At 36.0% G+C, this 13,822-nt stretch overlaps 1 pseudogene across 1 annotated transcript; it reads right to left on the reverse strand.

Moving 5' to 3' along the window:
• Positions 1-7,559: 7,559 nt before the first annotated feature.
• On the reverse strand, positions 7,560-12,419 carry LOC143557938 (uncharacterized; annotated as a pseudogene). Its single transcript, XR_013139649.1, has 8 exons — positions 12,281-12,419; positions 11,112-12,154; positions 10,417-10,507; positions 10,177-10,334; positions 10,022-10,073; positions 9,859-9,935; positions 8,351-8,444; positions 7,560-8,270 (listed from the first exon to the last, which is right to left on the reverse strand). The product of XR_013139649.1 is annotated as an uncharacterized LOC143557938 (transcript).
• Between the last annotated feature and the right edge of the window lie 1,403 nt (positions 12,420-13,822).

Genomic DNA, 13,822 nt, shown 5'->3' on the forward strand with positions numbered 1-13,822 from the left:
CTCACCACCTGCACCTTTCGATGCATTGGGATCATCGTCTCTGTCATTCTTCTTCTTTGTCCTGAGCTCGTCGCCTTTACAGCTCGTATCCCCCTGAGATGCCAAGAACTCCTTCATAGCATCTATAATTTTTCCATGTTCAACCAGGAGGGACGACTGTAGTTGATTTTCTGCTACTAGGCGCTGAATAGCCTGGGTCTGGATAAGATTTATCCTTGATTGCTCAGCCACGACCCGTTCAAGTGCCGCTATTCTTTCCGAGTCTGATAAGGTTGCATCGAAATCGAACCTCATATGTGATAAATCTTGATTGAACTGAGGTGGGATTTCAAATGTAACCGAGACATCAGAAGTAGTTGTGGACGTAACCGCAGGTGGTATCGTGACCGACAACCCTGCAGTGTGAACCACTGTCGACTCAATAACCTGTGCAACAACCTCCGACGGAGTAAGCATTGGAGGCGGCAACGATACAATATCTGGAGTTATCAGCTGGAGTGTGATAGATGGGATGCCAACAGATGATGTTGTAGCCACCACGGGTACATCGGTGGCGCTTGAACTTGTAAATGGAAGTGAAGAAGGAATAAGAGTCATACCGGACAAGGCGGGTGGAGCAAAACGTACTATCCTTGAAGTCTCTCCAGCTCCTGGACCCATACCTGCACCTGTCCTGTCCCTTCTTGACCGTCTGATCAACTTATGAATGTCTTCTTCTTCTTCTGACTCACTGTCGTCATCTGTCCTCTTTCTCTTCCCAAACGTCCTCTCTTGAGTCACCATCATACGTCTTGCCTCATCCATTACATCATCAAAATCTGAGTCAGCCACCGTTGTAGCTGCCCTAGTCACTTCCACAGTTGAAACTCTTGCAGCCGAGACCTGAATCTCTTCTGCTGGATGCATACGATCCATGTCAAAGAATCCTTGGCCGCCAAAAGCAGCGTCAAGGTCTACTTCTTCTTCAGCTGACACAACAGGCGCAGCAGGTACAGCTTGAGGTGCTCCCGCCTGTTGTGGTTGAGGATCCCTAAACTCGTCCCCATTAGCAGGAACATACTCCGGGTTGATTAAATACCCAAACAGTGGAGTATGCCTAGGACGCAGTTCAGGTTTGCTTCTAGCACTCGAAGTTCTACATTGAGCAAAGATACGCTTGTTCACACTTTCCACGTATCTGATAGGGCGGCGCTGAGGTAGATTTGGAGCCACATGGTTCAAGATCATCTGGATGAATCTAGGATACATGATGAACCTCTCACGCGCCACTGCCCGTCTTTGTCTATCGATCTCATAGAAGACCATCTGACTGAAGCTATAACGTTTGTTATAAGTCAGAGCAGTCATCGCCGACTGCATGGTCCCTCCCATCCCGTCAGTGTCCGCCTTTCTCCCAGACATACAAACAATCATGACGTGCATGAGAAAGCGCCACTGATCGAGTAGGAACCCCTTCCTTCTTTGTGTATCGCCCACGGACCAGAATAGCCCATTCGTAAAAACGCTCCATCTCGGAAAGGAGCCACAAAGTCCGTCGGGTCATCCCTGGTCTCATTACCGAAACGTAAAGCCGCCCGGATTTGTTCAGAAGAGAACTGAACTTCTTGATTGTTGACGGTTTGCTCGCATAACCGGGGGCTCAACGCGGCAATCGTATTCCACCGTCTGCCAAAAATCCTCAATATTGGGTAAGGATATCGGCAGAGTAGTTGTGATCGCGTGGAATATCCGCGAGCGAAGGAGGAAAGTGATGATTTCGCGTAATCCTCCACACCACTCGCATCTGGGTCTAATGTAATATACATATTATGACCCGGGAAGAACTGCCTTTGATTATCTCCCCCATCATCGCCACCAGCACCTCCAGCACCAGCAACAGCAGCCATATCTGCAACAAACGAACCAAGTTAGATAAACGTTAAGGCATAACACAAGTTCGCTTGTTACCATGAGCGAAGTTGTGATAAAATCTGTATAGGCGAAGTTAAAGTTGGGGCAAAGTTGGGAACAACTTCGCTTCAACCTGAACTTCGTCTAATAACTAATAAGTAAAAAGGGTCCAGGCGAAGTTAATGATAACTTCGCCTCACCACAACATCGCCTCACAACATCGCCTCAGGCGAAGTTAAACCTCAGGCGAAGTTGCGGATAACTTCGCCTAATCCTTAAGTTCGCCTGAATCTGAAACGGCAGTTGATAGGTTTATGAAACAACGTGCAGTTGGTGATTTCATGATTAAGGAGTCCGGAAAACATGATTTTATGGTTATCTAGACGTTCAGGTTGATTATGAACACGTAAAAACAAGTTTGAAAATCCGGTAATAAGGGTCGACCGACCGAGGTCACGAAACAGGTCGAAACGATCTCAGATTAACATCAATGAACATGGATTATACGATATAATGACCCAACAAACCTTTAAATCGGTTTGAAATCGAAGAAAGATAAACACAGACGAATCGACAGATAACTTCGCGAAAGTGATCGAGAAGTTCGCTTAGGGTTTAAGGAGATAAGTTCGCTGTGAAAATGATACTGTTTGACTTCAAGTATTCTTTATATAGGGGCGGAGTTACTCAGGCGAAGTTGTGGATAACTTCGCCTAGGGCGAAGTTATTCACAAGTTCGCCGATATATCAAATTTTACAAAATCAACCCCTATAATTTTAACATTTTTCAATTAACTTTTAAAACCTCCTTAAAGAGTTAAATGACACGATCAAGTCCAAGTAACCAGTTATAAAATCATAAAACTACCTAAGTACGAAAAACTTTTAAAAATTAAAGTACAAGGGATCAAATTTCAGTCTAGACAGGGACTACCATGTTTTAGAAAAGATCCGAACAGGAATCATACTAACTACGTGACTGTCACATAGATCCATGTTTAGCTGTATTATGACATAGAGAAACAGGTTGTAAGTATGGTAAATAACTTAAAATGGTTTTCATCGTTTCTGTGATACGAGTTAGGTTCAATTATGCCTCAAAATTTAAGTGGGCAACAACTCAGAGATTATGATGCCTCCTATCTATTCTCAAAGCGTATTTGGCTTTCCCCAAGTCACCCCGAATTGACCTCAACCCATAGTGTCTGATTAAGTTTGTAAGTACTCTTCATCTGCTTCCCGTTCTCTTTCTTACTACATGATTGAGAAGTCTTGACATTGTTAGCTCTAGAATGTTTCAATAACTCATAAGGTTTTTTTTTTTTTTCGAATAAACAAACACGTTTTATTATAACCGAACACGTGATATAATCACTGAATACACGTCTCTCGGCTCACACACGTCTGTATACGATAACTTGACCAACTCGATGAACAACTCGATTGACCTTAAACAAACCGTAACCTAGGAATATATATACACGACAACTTCGCCTGCATGTTCAGGCGAAGTTGTCCATAACTTCGCTTGACAAACAAGTTCGCCTAAACAGCGAACTTGTCAGTAACTTCGCTTAAACATATAAAACATAATTAATCATTACAGACTCAATAACAGACACTAGACTATGAATTACTGACATTTATGCACAACAATGTCTACAAGTACTTTGATATTTGTATTTGAGACCGCATCATACAATTATTGTTGCTAGTAACATGAATCGTGGTGAAGCTGAGAATGTCTACCAAGTACTTTGATCAGAGACACTAGTATGACCAATGTAACATGCTCATAGAGTTCATGACATACAAAATTTACAACACATTTGCAATGATGCCATAGACAAAACACAAAAGTAGTCACGGTCTTGAAAATGAACATTATAGATATTTTTATTGTTGCTATAAAACAAAGTCTGGACCGGTCCCTTTATAACCAGCCATCATATATCAATAAAAATAAAAGGATTTAGAGGTGTAAAAGCTCTAGCCACAGAAAATGCAACCAACAGTCAAGACTAAAACCACGAATGGAGGTTGACACACAAGTGTTAGAAGCACAATTTTAAATTCTACTAAGTTTAACAAAATATCAAAGTATAAATTAATCCTTCGATCGCCTGTTAGAGGACTAAAAATCAATGGAGAAACCATACTAGCAAAGAAACATTGTCTGGAAGACGACCTTGAACCTTTATGTGTAAAGAAAGAAAAAGAAAAAGAAACCTTTTAATATAAAAATAACCCATTATTGTGGAAATTCGACTTATTGTCACTTCAATATTTTGTGAAGACAACCACAATTTTCCTTTTTTATATATAAATGCTTAGTAATTAGTATGGACTTAACTGAAAAGTGTCAATTGACTAGTAAGATAAACTCATGTTTGGTCTTGCAAAAACAGCCAAAATAAATTCACAAACCCAATTAATAAATAGAAAAAAAAACACTCCTTCATATCCTAATCTCGGTCTCATACCCAATTAGTTAACCATGTTCCAACTTGGCCCAACATCTAATGGGCATTTGTTGAGTAATTACCCGTCAATATAATTATCGGTTATACCTAGTAGTTATTTATGAAAACACATGTTGGGTTTTTAAGTATATATATATATTTTTCCATTTCTAGTTATATAATTTTAAGTTTCAACAACTACAATAAAATAAAATACGATAAATAACATATATATTATCAACATAAAACTTTTGAAATTTCTAAAATATGTAAATTTTAATCTCAAAAGGTAACTTATACATAGTAGCATACACTATAAATAATATTATCAAAATAAATATAAGAAGTTCATTTTCAATTTAATGTAACTACTAAAATGAAGCATTACTAGACAAGGCTCAAGAGATATAACAAAATTAAAAGTTAAAAAATTCTAGGTATATGATTTAAGCATTACTAGACAAGGCTCAAGAGACAAGGCTCACATGTCCGCCCCATATCCGTGAAATATATTTTTTTCAATCTCAACCCGTTCTCACTCCTGAATATTCGTCCCAGATGTTTCGGGTATACCATCGGGCTGGAGTCCTTTTTTACCATCCCTAAACACAAGTGGATACTAGGTTAACTAAGCTACACTAACTTTTAAAAAGGCCATCAGTAGTGGAATAATGGCAAAGTAAAACAGTCCCGTCACGTCACTATCACTTATAAGAAAAACGCCACAAGGGCAACGGCTTGGTCACACCGGTGCGCAATGGTGTTCAACGCCTAAATCGGTTTCGTGGATGGTGGGCATTAAACCACTATGGATACTTGGATAGCCTACTATATGACGAATGAAAGATACGAATACAAATAAAAGCATCAATAAAGTTACAAAAATCAAGACAAAGACAAAAAACGCATGTATCACATTGTTTAGAGAAGACAAATACAGTGTATATTAAAAAAAGAAAAAGAAAAAATAAATTGCATACTGATCTTATCTGCTTGATATGATAAAATTAATTATAGAGCAACATTAAAATGTAATGGAACTTTTAAATGTCTCAAAAGTAAATAAATACTACTAATAAACTTAAGATGACGTCTAAATAAGCCTATAGTGTCACTTAACAGGAACAAATTGGTTTGTAGTACCTAGCCCACTTGGTAGAGGCACAAGCCTCTTAAGGGGGGGGGGGGGGGGGGGGGTTCTTAAGTTCGAATGAGGGCATATGCAGTGGCGGACCCAAGATTTTTTGCCAATGGGGTCCCATATTTTCGATGTTCAAATTTTCGGGTCGGTCGTTGTTCAGGTCGGGTCGAGGCGAAGAACATAATAAAAAACAATATCATAATAAAACTTTCTTTTCAATCATCACTACCTGAACGGGTCAAAATGGGTCGGGTTGACACATAAACACTTTGTTTTCCCTTTCTTATTTTTGAGATAGAACCTAGATCCACCCTTTCATAAGCATGTGTTGAAAACCATTAACTTAAACTAGTGAAAAATAAAACTGATATTTTAAAGTGTTTGAATGTTTCTAAAGAAAACCATGCATAAAGTTGAAAACAATGATATGTATTTTAGAGGTGTTTGAATGTTTCCAAAGTTATCATTGCCACATTAGCAATCAAATGATTGATTAACACTAAAAATTAACACAAAAAACCAAAAACTGAGCCTTGTAAGACTTGAACCCATGACCTTTCAAAGATAAAACAAGGGACTTTCCACCAGACCACATCAACATTAATGGTATGGGTTCCAAGTATTAAATCTTATGGGGTCCTCAAAAAATTTAATATACCGCTTCTAATAAATTTTTAAAAAACATTGGTGTCCCGGGACCCCGATCAACACTATGTGGGTCCGCCCCTCGGCATATGTGGTTGTTCGGGTGGCGCCCAGCAGTGAACCGGCTACCATAAGCGGCCGAGAGGTGTCGTGATCACACAAGATAACGTGTTTGAGGTAGTTTTGTGTTAACGTTTTAATCCAAGTGCGAGTAAACGAGCCATAGGTTTGTAAGGGATTTTAGAAATAATTAATGCGAACTCTAGTCATCTAGATGTCCTTTTTAATGAGACTTGGGCTGGAATATGTGTTAAACTAAAGAAATTTTATAAAGCATGCAATGAGATTTTAAATGTTATATAGATGGATCTTCGATGAGGGAATTGCATGATTGTTAAGAATGATATGCGGTTTAAAGATTTACATACATGATTAAATCGTTGGTGATAGGATTGGTTGTAAGTTGTAACCGAGCATAGATCACATTCGGTAGGGTGTTAAAAAAAATCCGAATCCGAATTATCCGAAAATTGGCACGAATCTCAGATATCCGATTTTCGGATTTGGATTAGGATAGTGATTTTGAAAATTTTCGGATATTTCGGATATCCGAAATATTTTCTTTTATTATTAATTTCGGATAATTTTAGGATACTTTGGATAATTTTTCGGATATTTTGCCTCAAATATTTTTTTGGATATTTTCGAACAATTTTCGGGTATTTTGGATATCCAACATATTTTAAAAAGTAGTTTTTTCAATAATTTTTACAACTATTATATTTTTTTTTACAACTATTATTTTTTTCGGATACCCGGTTCACTATCCGATCGTCCGAACTTTGGATATCCGAAATTTCGGATTTGGATAGTGAAATCCACTATCCGAAAGTTCGGATATCTGACTTTGAACACCCCTAACATTCGTTACAGAATAAACCAATTATAATGGTAAGTGTCGACAAGATGTGAGGTACAACGTTGCCCTTGGTGATTCATTGGCTTCCACCAAATGGACAGCGTTCATGTGTTGTCATGAGACAACCATGGCCTTAAGAAGATGGAGGATGTTGTTAAAGATAAATGGTTTATATAAGTGTTCTTATGATGTTTTATAATATCAAGTGATAAATTATCATGAAACAAAGTATGGGGTTATGGAATGTTATGAATGATTATGATATGATGAAATGTTGCAAACGTTTGATAAATATAAAAAAATATATTCAAGTTTTCGATTAACATTTATATGCGTTTTATAACACGTCTAAGAAACGTCAAGATTGATCATTTTGGAAGGCATGAACTAGCGCAAGCGGGCTTTTTTAGCATGTATTTCGGGGTAACTATATCAAAATTTAAGAAGTGATCTAGCATACACTGTGATAAATAAGATTAGATGTTAACTGAATCAACAAATAAAACCCGAAAAAGTTATATACAATCTACATTGGTTTCTTTTTTCAGAAACCCGAACGAGCAATAAATATATTCATATATATGTATGCAATTATGTGTATAAATATGTATACAAAAAAAAGACGGTTTAAGGTTTCACAATCGAATGGGTAACCCATAATTAAGATACGTTCTAATCCGTCCATCCCAACCTGCTGCAACAATTACGAGACCCCAAATATGTGGAACAACAAAAGTACTTTGATACGCAGTTTTCAAGAACTTGTACTCTGATTTACTCATTGAAGGTGAAACACTAACTTGAGTAGACCCCGGGAGTGACTCAGCAGGCCACGTTGGCGGTCCTTTCAATAACGCCTCCAAGAAAAAACCACGGGTTGTTAATGGTGATTGCATACGAGGTGAACCAATCGTACTTCTTGGAACAACATTAATGTTATTGTTGTAGTTAAGGCGGTGGTTGTTTAATGTAAGTTTTGGTGATGGAAGTGCGGCCGCGATGGTTTGGAGACCACACCAAGGTATGGCCATTGTTGTGTTTTGTGATAAAAAGTTTTCAAATGATAAGTTGGTTTTTGGTTTTGTCAGGGGTATATTGGGAATGTTAAGGTTGTGGTTCCAAACATAAATGTTTGAGTCCTCTGCAGCTGATATTATGTGTTTTCCATCTGATGTGAAGGATGCTGGCATTTGGCTTCCTGAACTTCTATTACCTGTTAAATAAAGTTTTATTAAAGTCATGTACATAATTTAATGCACAAGGTACAAGTTTTAATAGTTAATTACAGCATACCCTTGAATTTGCCAACAAGATTGATCCCACAAAGGATTCTTACTTGTGAATCAGCTGATGAAACAATTACTTTCCTCGAGTCAATCGGGCAAAACTGAAATGAAAATCTAGAATTAATATCATACGATGATGAAAAAGTAAATACATAAATAAATAAACAAAAAAGGAGGCCTGTAAACAAACGGATGAATGCAAACGGATCATGTTTGTGCTCATTGGTTTAACTTTAACCAAACAAAGATTGAACACAAACAATTAAACAAACGAATGAGGTTTTCATGTTCATGTACGTTCGTTAAGAAAATAAATGCATTTTGTTTGTTTGTTAACAGTATAAACGAACGGTTCATGAAAGCAAACAAACGAATGTAATTAAACATAGATGAACGAACTTAACTGAGCTAAAACCAATTAAAAGTAAGCGTGAACAACAATGTGCTGCGCTTAAAAAGTTACTAAAACTAGATCAATAGGCTTAAAAAATTGAATAAATATATTAATGAACGTAAACGAATGAACAAGAAATCAGTTCATGTTCGTTCGTTTAACTAAATGAACAAAAACTTTGGTTCATGTTTGTTCATTTATTAAAAAACGAACATAAGCATACCTCTCGTTGTTGTTCGTTTATAAGACTATAAAAAGGGGAAAGTGAATACAGTGCTGTTAGGCACCTAACCTTACACGCAAAATTCATCAAAACTACGTAGTTTTGATTAAAATTAAACAAACTCCATTTTTCCTCTAGCCAAAAAAATACAATGCAAATTCTGCATCTATTCTATCTCTCGTTCCTGCCTAATATCCTCTCGAAGGTTCACATCTGTAGCATCTTTTATATTGAATATTGATTACGAATCACAATTACCCATGAACCCTAATATTTTATCTAGTATTACTTGTTATTCAAATATCGCAATTACACATATGATTGATAAAATTTCACAATTAACAATATTTTAAGCAATGTGCAAATTCATCTTTAAATTACAGGTAATAATTTGCGTGCAAAGACCTGTGATGCATCTCGATTAAAATAAAAAGTTTCTTAACGTAAAATCAATCAGTTGAACGTTCATGATTAATTCCTGGTGCATCTCATGAATAATTTCGATTTTAGTGTGGGTAAGATGAAGAAAATCTTAGGTTATTGAGTGATTTCGATATTATATTGAAATAGAAGGTGTGAATAGAGCAAAGGTTAGAGTTTGCTGATAATCTCATAATAGTGACTTGCATAGCGTATACCAAATGTTTCAATCTGGACCTTAGAAGAATTATGGAAAAAAACAATGAAATATGTATCGATGTGGGGGTAGCAAGAAGAAAGGAAGAAAGATGCAATACAATTAATGTAGATTGTTTAGAAATAAAGAGATTTAGTTTATGTTTTTGGGGATTTTAATAAAAACTACGTAGTTTTGATGAGTTTTGCGTGTAAGGTTAGGTGTCTAACAGCACTGTATTCACTTTCCCCCTACAAAAAACTGTTGCTTTATCATCAATACCTGAAATCCTGTTATTCTCTTTGGCCACTTCTTTTTACTCATCGACAAAATTTGAGTACGCAATTGCAGCCGATCATCTGCAAATAGTTTCATTAGCTTTCTTCAAATTAACTGACTCACATACATTAACTTGTTCTTTTAAGTTTTAAAATTCAATTTATACCTATAATATCATAGAAACTGCATTTTCCATCTAAGGTTCCCACAATGATTCCCTATATGGTAATCAAATAACGATCGTCTCTTAGTAAGTTAGTAGCATAACCGAATAAAGCAAAAAACTTGAAATAATAACTTTATAGAAAAAGAAAAACAAACCTTGCCATCTTGATTATAACACACAGCAGTGACAATATCACCAAGATCAATCCAATCAATAACCTGATGATTATGAACATCCCATACGCGTACTTTACCGTCTATTGAACCACTAATGAAATAATTATCATCCACATGATTAAACTCAACACATGTAACTGCAAATAACACATATTCTGATCCTTTAGTTTCATGAGTTCTGGTAAAAGAATAAAAATATATGTGTTAGACAGCACTCACCATAGTTGAGATGAGTAAAGATTTTGATGCATTCATCATGTCCAAGTTTCCACATTCGAACAGTCTTATCCACAGAAGACGATAGAAGAAACTATATCATAGCAAATAAAACAAGTTCATTAAAATTATGAAATGTGGATAAGCCTAATGTCAGTGAACTGTTCAGTGGAAAGTTCGTTTATGTTTCTTTATTTAATAAACGAACGGACTTGAACAAATTTTTTGATTCATTTAGTTAAATGAACGAACATAGATGCATGTCTCGCTCATTCATTTATGCTCGTGAGCATTATTTAAATTCGTATATGTTCGTTAGTTTACGTTTGTGTAAGTTCGTCCATTAATATACATTTTAATCTTTTATGCCCGTTACAGTTTAATCTAGTCTGAATAACTTTTTAAGCCAATACATTATTGTTCACATTTACTTTTAATTTTCAGTTATGTTTGTTTGTTTACGTTAGTGAGCCAATCATTTACATTGTTCACGAACGAGCATTAAGGAACACGGACACGGACACATTCTTTTCTTAATGAACGAACACGAATCCCCTCAATCATTGTCTCGTTAAAGTTCAACGAATGAGCACAAGCATGCTCCGTTCATCTTTGTTCAGTTCATTTACAGGCCTAGTTGTTTTTTTTAAAATAGAGTTATTAAAAAGTGTTATATTACAAAGTATATAGTTGCATACCCCTTTTTTGGACCATGAAAGTGACAATATCTCGCCACCATGACCACAAAACTCATGCACGGGTTTCTCAGATATTCTGAAGACTTTAGGTGGTAAAATAACACAAGCTAATTCAGATGATTTTCCAAACCCCTTGATTTTTCTTGTTTTATCTTTATCTGCTTTGAGCGGTGCTAATTCAGAGAGATTATTAGTTGAAAAGCAAACCGAAGAATGATCAGTTTCCTGAATCTCATACAATCTTGGATCCTGATCTTCAAATATCTTCCAAATTCTTAAAGTACCATCTTCGCCAGCACTTGCTTAGTATCTGCCATCATGACTAAACTTTATAACTGAAATCGGCGCGTTATGTGCTGCAAACTCTTGTGTGGCGTAAACGGATGATAACTCTTTCGATTTCTTTTTGTGTGAGTGCACATGTATTTTGTGATTGGAATTTAAAGTAACTGATTCATCATGTTTATCCGTGATTCGAGCCATAACGTTTAGCTTTTGAAGCCAACCCTTTTTCACTTTCTTCCTTTTAATTAACAAATCACCGGTTTCACCTTCTTTTCTTGATGACTGCTGAGAAGATGAACCAGAATTCGGTTCATCGTCTTCATCCGATTCATCTCTATTTACAGTTTCGAGTCTTTCGACTCTAAGATGATCTGTTACAGATCTAGAAGCCGAAAGCTCATCACAAAGATTTGAACTTTCACGCAAGATAAGCTCGGTGTCGCCTCTAACTTCATCGATAAAATCATCTTCATATCCATATTCATATTCATATTCATCTTCTCTATCTCTTTTTACAAGCCACCTTGAACTCAACCCCATAAACCTCAAGAACTTACTGCGTCTAGCATCAACACTATCCAAATTCCCAACCCAATAATCATACCCAAACCCCAAAGTCGAACAGTGTTCATCCGAACAACCCGAATCCGAGTCAGACATTTCATCGAACACCTGGCGGGTGTCGAAAAACTCATCTTGTTCATCCTCACTGTAACTACTACCCATCTCCAATTCCTAAAACCTCACCTTCTCAAAACCTAATCCCCAATAGCTTTAATAATCAAACAGTTCATAATTCAGTACCCAATAATATTATTTAACAAAATCCCCAATAGGAATAATAATAATAATCAAAACCCTAAACTGGGTATGAAAAATCTAACCTTTTGAGATGAGAATTGGATATAAACGGAATTGACGAAGTGGGTGTTTGAGAATTGATAAAACCTAAGCGAATTTTGTAAATATTTGAGTTTAATTGGGTAGGATCCGAATGGGTCAGGTGGGTGGAACTGAAATTGAAAGACATGAGGGTCCAGGTTTGATGTGTCTGTTGAACCAACGATTGATTGCATCAATTTTATGATTTTAACTTTTTCTTTACAAGTACAAAATATAGTACACTCATGTGCTATGTGTGTGGCCTCTTTGGTAGAGATGGTCAAAAAAACCGGTTGGGGAACCGGTTTGCCGGTTTAAACCGGAAACCGGTTTTTACGAAAACCGGTTTTTTAAAAACCGCCGGTTCGTATTTCGATTACAAGTTTTAGATCCAAAACCGGTTAACGAACCGGTTAATTGAAAAACCGGTTTTTTTTAAAACCGGTTATTATGAAAAAAACCGGTTATTAACCGGTTATTTTAAAAAAAAAACCGGTTAACCGGTTCTAACCGGTTTCTAAACCGGTCCTAACCGGTTAGACCGGTTAGGGTTTTGACATACAAAAACCGGTTATTAACCGGTCCGGTTATTAACCGAACCGGTTTTTTTCCGGGCCAAAAAAACCGGTCCGGTTAATAACCAAACCGGTTTTTTTAAAAAAACCGATTTGTGCACCTCTACTCTTTGGTAATGCGGTTGGATAATGTAAAATTTGTATATCTTTACTATATATATAATACACAAAAAAAGGGTAAGACACTTTTTTTTAAAGGATTTACAATTTATAAGGCATAAAGTACAAATGTGATAAAAGACAAAATGGTCTTTTAAACATAATCAACAAGCGTTCATTTGATTTCAATAAATATATTACAAGTTTGGTACCATAACTTTAGTCAAATTTTGTTAATTTAAGAAAATAATTACAACTTTCATCCCTCATAGTTAACCAATTTTTACTCTAACTTTATTCTTTTTGGTTTTCTTGTTATATCTTTTACAAAAAATATGATTAAAACTAAATCTTAACATACCCATTTAACGAGCTTATTTTTATTGACGTGACAATATAATTTTTTTTTTTAAAACAGATAAACGGTTTAAATTATACAAGTCATTAATGCATGGATATAAGCATGAATGTACAAGTTAGTTTTACAAGTAAAATTAATTACAAGTATAGTACCTTAACTTACTCAAACTTTATTAATTTAGGGATTACTTACAACTTTGCCCCCTCATGTTTATATAAATATTATTATCTTTTGATATGTTTTACAAAAATATAATTATAAGTACTCAAATCATATAAATATCAAAATAATCAAGGCGAACTCTAAAGATTTTATGTTTAATTTCGAGCAGAGCTGAGTCGGCTCGGTATGATGTTCGACTCGAGCTAGGCTTGACTCGCTAACAACCTTTTAAGTGTTGTTTCCCGCTACATCATGCGGGCATCTGACTAGTTTATTTAGCAATATACTACCCGTGTATGCTTATATGACACGTATAGGGCTATATGAGACACTATAAACGATGACCG

The sequence above is a fragment of the Bidens hawaiensis genome, unplaced genomic scaffold, assembly GCF_021521415.1.
Source record: "Bidens hawaiensis isolate Kalapana, Puna unplaced genomic scaffold, B.hawaiensis_p1.1 tig00019230_1, whole genome shotgun sequence".
In the NCBI taxonomy this organism is placed as follows: Eukaryota; Viridiplantae; Streptophyta; class Magnoliopsida; order Asterales; family Asteraceae; genus Bidens; species Bidens hawaiensis.